At 36.3% G+C, this 8,033-nt stretch overlaps 1 long non-coding RNA gene and 2 pseudogenes across 1 annotated transcript; all 3 read right to left on the bottom strand.

The window, feature by feature from the left end:
* Nucleotides 1–472, bottom strand: part of LOC102203292 (myosin-7-like) — a 4,641-nt pseudogene extending 4,169 nt beyond the window's left edge.
* Nucleotides 473–577: 105 nt separating this feature from the next.
* LOC106456393 (myosin heavy chain, fast skeletal muscle-like) lies at nucleotides 578–4,330 on the bottom strand (annotated as a pseudogene).
* A 239-nt stretch (nucleotides 4,331–4,569) lies between these two features.
* LOC106455944 (uncharacterized) lies at nucleotides 4,570–4,802 on the bottom strand. Its single transcript, XR_001290525.1, has 2 exons — nucleotides 4,694–4,802; nucleotides 4,570–4,606 (listed from the first exon to the last, which is right to left on the bottom strand). It is a non-coding gene; the product is annotated as an uncharacterized LOC106455944 (long non-coding RNA).
* Nucleotides 4,803–8,033: the final 3,231 nt, after the last annotated feature.

Here is an 8,033-nt window from a genome sequence, read left to right as displayed (position 1 = left end):
AGAGTGCTCTGCATGGAGTCAATCACCCTCTGGCTGTTCCTCTTGATCTGCTCCATCTCCTCGTCCTTCTCTGACAGCTTCCTGTCAATCTCACTTTTAACTGGTTTAGCTCAAGCTGAACACGAAGGATCTTGGCCTCCTCATGCTCCAGAGTTCCCTTTAAATGATTAAAAGAGTTATGTAAAAAAAATTTATTGCAACATAAACTGGAGAAGGGATACTTTTTAAAATTTGAATACAAACAGTACATTTTTATAAAATACATTACCTCAGCTTCCTCCAGAGCTGTCTGAATTTCAGACTTCTCAGTCTCAACAGTCTTCTTGGCCTTTTCCAGCTCATGGATGCTCTTTCCTGTCTCACCAATCTGCTCAGTCAGATCTGAGATCTCCTCTACAGAGCAAACACAGCCAAGAGTTTTAGTACTTGGAGCTGATATATGCAAATATTTTTGCCACAACAAAAGCTGTAAATGACATTAGAACATTAGAATCGTACTTAAACTCAACCCACACATGGGTCTATCATAAATAACCAATATTACCTACATCTTGCCAGGTGATGATTCCTTCTTAGCTCATGCAATTGTTGCGAAGTACTGGATGACACGTTTGGTGTTGACAGTCTTTCCTGCACCAGATTCTCCACTGGAGACAGTATAAAAGACATATTTTCAAGATTCACCCTCTGTATCAAGTTTTAGATGTAATCACGTGTGCAATACTCTCGTAATCAGAACAGATTGGTTTTCCCGATCTGGAATACAAACATTAAAGAATTTTATCTAACTGCAGCAATAACCTCACATTTAAGGCATCTTTTAGTTTGTATTCACAAACTTTAACAGTAACTACTACTTACCAGTGAGCATGAACTGATAGCCATTGTCAGAGATGGAGAAGATGTGGAGCCTCAATCCTCTTCTTTCCTCTGTATGCTGCTACACATGTAGCATCATACACAGGAAGCCACTTGTAGGGATTGGGACGCAGAACAACCCAGAGTAGGTCTTTGTCATAGCAGAGAGCATAAGGGTTGCTTACATTTTTCATTTTTCATTTACATTTTATTTCTTTTAGATAAACCTTCAAATAAAACTTACGTAGATCATCCATGATGCAAAACGCTCTTTGAGGTTAAACAGCACAGATGGCTCGTTAAGGTGGGTCATCATTGCCATATCCTCCATCTTATCGAACTTTGGAGGGTTCCTGGGGTGGATGTCTTCCTCTTTCACAGTGACCGTCTGAATAGAAAGCAATTTTTAAATAATCAACAGGGTGTTTGTTGTGATATAGCAGACAAATGTTTACATAGACAGGATGACAAATATATAGGCTTCTGGAGGTAAATGGCTGCCGGGCCATACTGCTCCATCTCCGCGTCTGTGCTCATGTTGGCACTTTACTGGAGACTGAAAATATGACATAAATTGAAACAATGTGACCATTTATGAGTTCTTGAAATTTTCTTAAGCAGATATCTTCTATCATGAAAATGTCATTTACATCGAACCACTTACCTCACTGGACCCCAACTGAAAACTAATAGTATCCCGTGTAAAGATGCTGCAATCTAAAGAAATGCCAAAATTAAGTTGCTTTGCTCCTTTGTGTCTAATATTTCAACCATCATATTTCAGTAAAAATATTTATTCATTCAGTTGACTGACCAAAGTGCTACTACACTCAAACAGCAGCAACATATTTAACAGGAATGTCTAAACCGTTAAAATATGGTAACCAGTAAATACTTGACCACACTCACCTGTGTCACATGCCTGTCAGCTGGATTGGGTTTCCAGAGTTGCTGCTCGAGTGTAAAGTAAAGTGTAAAGTGTGCGTGTTAGTCCCCATAGGGAAATAGTTCCTCTGCATTTAACCCATTCACCCAGTGAAGCAGTGGGCAGCCACCAATGCAGCGCCCGGGGAGCAGTGTGTAGGGACGGCACCTTGCTCAGGGGTACCTCAGGGTAGCTGTTCAGTGGAGTCGAACCCCCGACCTTCCGATCATGGGGCCACCACTCTACCTACTGAGCTATCCCTGCCCTTTTTTTTTTGTCTTTTTTTATAAAGTGTGTCTGCTCAGCACAGCTTTTCACTTTGTTACTTGACAGTTATCGACTCATTGCTGACACCATGAGTACTTATTAAAATACCTCTATGTTACTTTATGATTGACAGAATAGTTGTGAGTTTTGATTATGTTCTGTTAAACATGAGACAAAAAAAATGCCAAAAATATTTTTTAAACATAATTTTATAGTCAATTTCTCTATAATAAAGAAGATAAAATACTGTTGGATCAAAAAAAAAAAATTAATTAAAAATTTCTCAACTTTACATATTCTAATTAAGTATTGGTAAGTCAATCTGTATAGAACTGTATTCGACTATATTATACATTCAGATATATATTATTAATGCATTTTCTTATAATGTTATTTCACTTTTAACACATCATTTTTAACTTTGTAAATACAGTATTTACTACTCTTATTATGTTCACAGTTTATTCAATACTACATAGCAAGAGTGCACAGCATGGTTTGTGAAGTGTCTGCTCCAATAAATCCAGAGAAGTACTTGGGGATCAGATTTCAGTTGACACATTTTATGATATGCAGTTGCATCAATTTAATTTTGATATGACAGCCAGGACTGAGTGCTAATGTTGGGGAAGCGTCAGAATGTCACTGGTGTATAGTTGCACAGTATACATGTCTCTGGTATCTGATACTAATTTCATGCTGCTGTACTTTCCATAAAAGTTAAAAGAGCAACACATGATTCCTCGAAACGTAATACATGAAAAGTTGGCACCTCAGGCAAGACCTTAAATAACAGCTGCACAAATAAGATTTAAAATGAGTGTTTTTCACTTACGATTGTTGAAAAATTTTGGGTTAGGGTACAATTTTGGTACAAGAACATAGTATTAGTTTCTATTTAAAATCTTTATATTCAACTTTTACTGAATGAGCAGAGATGAAAACGTATCTTGACATTTGGAATAATTTCCAGTGTCCTCTCAGATTACATGCTGAAACTGTTGACAGGTGTGGTTTATCATTTACCATCTTAACAGAGGATTACAAGTCATTGCTGTAGTCAAAAATAACAACAGCTAAGGGACAGAGTTAGGATACCACTCTTGCACTGAGAGGACATTTGTCCGACATATCCAGAGAAGCAGGTGAATTTTGTGTTCTTATGTTATTTAATTTCCATAGTTTGATAGAAAATCTGTCAACTTATTTGTTTTGAATTCCCCTATGAAGTTTCACACAAAACTAGGGCATTTTAGTCACAAAAACTGACTGTTGCTTGACATTTTCAGAAGTGGAAATCAAAATGAAACCTTGACTAAAGTTGAAAAATTAAAACTTCTCCAACTGTACAAAATTACAAAATTTCAACAAATTTCTGATATCGCTTATTATTGGCTATTATTTTACATAATGTAAAGCATGTATAAAACAAGATAAAGTCTTTTATGCTCTTCCTGTCTATTTAGTTTACTTTAAGGTGTGATTCACACTTAAATAGCTTGAATATACTGAATGCAATGTTTGATGGAGGGCATAGATTTTTCAGTTGTTTAGGATATTATGTTTTGGCACTGGAAGTTGCCTCAAAGGCTACTTTGCTCTCTTAAAGTGATTAAAATCTCCTTTGGATTAGAATATCAGTTTTGCAAGTATAATATATTGCCCTACACAGTTTGGACTGAGTTAAACAAATGATGGAAATTATCCAATTTTTGGGGTATTTTTGGTGGTTTATTTTTAAATGACATGTTTGAACTAATTCCTACTGGTCGCTCTATATCAATTTACTTCTCAGGCTTCAAATATATTCCGGTATGCAGTGAAGGAAGAGGATAATTTCTTTCAATGCAAAGGATGTACATGGTCTGCAGCGGTTCTTAGGTATATGTCAAAGTAAAATCCGCAGATGTTACATGGCATGATCAAACTCTTGGCTCTTAGCTTGTTGACCTGGGACTCAGCAATGTCATTGCACTCTTGAGCTTCTTCCAGCTCATGCTGAACCTTTCTCAGCCTGGGTAGGTAGATGTTGGCATGTTCCTCTTGTAGTTGATGGGAATTAAAATGAGGGCACCCTCATTTATATATTAGTTAATTTAACTTCAGTTTAATTTGATATTTACTTTTCATATTTCTGCATTCTCTCTCAGATATTTGTACAGAATAGTATACAGTAGCTTTGTTTTGAGGAGCACTGTAAAAAGGATTTTAATATATTATTGTAAGTGTTAAAAACAATCAAACCTGAGGGAAGCAGTCTGACATGGTCACTAGCACCAACCAACTCCTGTCCAGCAACTCCTAATCCTCTCTCTGTCTGCTCCAGAGCGGCTCTCAGCTCCTCAATTTCAGCCATCATGAGACCATTTCTGCGCTCCACCATGGTGACCTGCTCCTTCATGTCTTCCTGTCCTCTGAAAGGTTCATCCATCTACAGTTGGGAATCCTGATAAAGTATTTCAGACTTCTCAGTCTCAGCAGTCTTCTTGGCCTTTTCCAGCTCATGGATACTCTGTCCAGTCTCACCAATCTGCTCAGTCAGATCTGAGATCTTCTCTAAAGAGCAGACACAGCCAAGAGTTTTAGTACTTGGAGCTGACATATGCAAATGTTTTTGCTACAGCAAAAGCAAGTTAAGCATACGCTGCAAGTTCTTGTTCTCTCTCTTCATGGTCTCAAGATGATCCAGAGCCTCTTCATATGAGTTCTTCATCTTGAACAACTCAGTGCTGAGAGAACGAGCCTGCTTTTGGGCTCTCCTCATACTTCTGCTTCCATTCTGCCAGGACCTATGTTAATATAGGTTAATTAGTTAGTTGTACATCAGTAATGTCTACAGTATACCCAGTGGTAAATTATAATAGTGCACTACATAGTTTGTGAATTATTTATTCCAATCAATCTTGATATTAACTTGACAGTGATATTAAGTTGAAAGAGTTTATACTAAACTCTAAGCTCAAGTCATTTTGACATCACAGCCAGTACTGAGTTTTAAATTTGGAGAAGTCTTGAAATGCCACTGGTGTACTATTACAGGACATAAACACCTCAGCCATGTGAAATAAAATTCAGAGCAAGACTTTGTATTAATGCCAGACAAGTGTTATATATCTCTACTAGGAATAGAGTTTAAGAAGGACTGCCAGCTCAGATAATTCAATACTAGAAAATTGTTTGTTATAAAAAATGTTAATGTCTTTCTGCAAGGAAAAAATAATCATACAGTTTTTAAATTTTAATTTAGATGTACTGAGTAAGTGATAAATGATGAATGGAAGGAAAAGTCTGGGATCATAGCCAGAATTACCTTTCATTGCCAAGTTTTGCACAGACTTGTCTTAATGTCTGCTATCTTACCAGCAGGTCACGAGGTGCTACCATGGTCAAAAATAAATCCAGCAAAGAGAAGAAGCTGTGACTTGTCTTTTGCATAAGTGAAGGATATATTATAGGACAATATTCAGATATGTTGTTAAGACCATGTCCTAACCTGTAAGAGATTTGTCATCTTAAATAGTCTGTTTAATTTCCAAATGTATTTTCCTAAAAAAGCACATGTTTAAAAGTAAGATAAGTTCATTGTAAAATGTTGAGTAAAATAACATATTGTGCATGTTCACTGTGATCCAAGAGTTGGCTAGAATAGCAAGAAAAATGCAGAGTAGACACAAAGACAACAAAACAACCAAAACAGGGAAATTACTTATTTCCTCTGCTTCTTTTAGCTGTGGTATTTTAGAGGAACACATTACAGACAATGCAGTCTAATGTTTTAGTGTCTTGCTAGGTGTACAGTAGCAAGTGTTTAACCTTACTGAATTTTTGAAATTCTACGATACTGTTACTGTAGTACTGTTTTAATGAGCACAGATGAGTCACTTTGGCCTGCACTTCTGGAGAGACACAGTGACATTTCTCTAGAAAGATCTAGCCACTTAAGCTTCCTTAGGAAACACAGTATAAATGGCTACTCATTTGCCTCTATGCTCACAATTTACTTTTGACTATATTCCATTTTTTTTTCTTTAGAAAATTTCTGTATTTGCAAATCCAGACATTAGGTGTCTCTGATACCTTCAACATTCACAAAGCCTTAAACTCTATGGAGAAAAAGCGAAGAGTGACATAAATAGGAGGTTATTGTCATCAAGTACTCTGCCAAAATAAAAGGTCTGAGGACAAGTAATGACCTGTATGAGAATGACTATTGGTATTTTGGAGACATGCAACCACTCCCCACGTAACATTAACCTGTATGCCATTTTAGATATATAACAATTATGGTGAAAGTGTAGGATTGAGTGAATAATACCTTGGTCATACAGCCCAAGAGGCTAGTGGTAACCACCTGTCACTTAAGTAGTTGGTCTATTCCCCAACCAGTTGGCAAAAACCTTGTGTTTGCTTTGGCCACCAGCATATTTCTGCTGTAGCAATTTGAATCGAAGTGATGGATGTATCCAAAAACACTGTCTACTCTCCGAGTTGTACTGAACCTGCCAAAAGTGTAACATAAACTAGAAATGGAGGCAGTTGGCTTCAGAGTTATAGTGGCACTTTATGAAAAATTTTGGCTGAGGTGCAGCTTTTACTTTGAAGGCAAACCTTCTCCATTTCCAGTTTCCATCACTCTTTCTAGTATTTCTACTGCTGGGCCAGTAGTTAGGAAGTATTCAAAGCATTTTTATCTGAAGAAGTACAGCTAACTGTGGAAATCTGCTAGCAACCAGTGCAATAACTGGGAGGTTTTTGGTACAGAATCTTCTTTGATAATTTCACCTAGTTAAGCAACAACCTCACAAAGTGGCTAGAGAAGAAATAATTTATGAACCTTTTTAAAATAAATAAATAAATTTTAGATAAATGTGTGATTGAGTAAAGTGTGTGTCATGTCATGTGAGAAACCTCTGTAAATGTTAGACATAATTTAATGAGAGCTGTTGTTGAGTGCAAGGTAAGAGACAGGTATTTTCAGATCAGCAGGTTGGCACGCTAGAAAAAGATCACACCATATAGCTAAGGATACAGCAACAAGTGAAGCACTGCAGTTTTATACTACAGGCAAGTGTAAATGGGAACAAGGCAAGCAAACGACCTCAAAAGTAACCTCTATTCCCTGTAGTTTAAATGTCAGTGCTTTTCTATAATTATGCCTTTGAGGCATTCTTATTTACAAAATCCAATGCTGCCCATTTTGTCATTATGGGGAGAAATCCTGTTGTACATCCCACCATTGCTGGGACACTATTCTGTTATGTTGCTGAAGTGAAGTTTAATCTCCAAACAGTTTATTAAAGTTTATGGATTTGGTTTGTTGTAAAACTGTGTGTTTCAATAAAATATGCTGTTCTTTCTCTTTCTCCTGCATTAAAAATGCATGTTAGTTGCATCCAATCTTCATTAGCATTTTTATTGAATATAACTATAGACTTTGGTCTGACTTGACAAGGTGTCTTGTCAAGTTAGACTTTTTTCCCTAAATTAACATTTAATCATCAATTAAATATTCTGTAACTATTTTATTTCCAGTTAGTAGTGTTAATTGATTTTTTTCTACTATAAAATGACACATGACTGCTTATCCCTTTAATGTTGAGTCTGTGGAGGGCTATTTTAATTTACTTTGACACTATTAATAAGAACAAAAAAAATAAATTTTTGGTTTTTCAATATTTAAGCAGAAACTGTACAGTTATCCCCTTAGCAGTCGGACGTACCGCCCACGGGACATTGGATGGTTTAGGGGACTAATTGGACTGCTAAGGGGTTATAATGTATATGATATGCTATAACGTGTTGAATGAAATAAACCAGAACTAAATATGTTAACATATGATCATTCACAAAGGTTTAGATCTTCTTTTCTCCCTTCTATGTGTGGTTAAAGGTAAAAAATTATTTTTTATAACATAATCAGCCTATGCACGTATATATGTCTGCGTCACCTTTTAAATATATATATCTATATATATCTATATAT

The sequence above is a fragment of the Pundamilia nyererei genome, unplaced genomic scaffold (genome assembly GCF_000239375.1).
Source record: "Pundamilia nyererei isolate P.nyererei 1_Seehausen unplaced genomic scaffold, PunNye1.0 scaffold00158, whole genome shotgun sequence".
NCBI classification, from domain to species: domain Eukaryota; kingdom Metazoa; phylum Chordata; class Actinopteri; order Cichliformes; family Cichlidae; genus Pundamilia; species Pundamilia nyererei.
The sequence above is the reverse complement of the archived record's forward strand: the minus strand, read 5'-3'. Positions and strand labels throughout refer to the sequence as shown.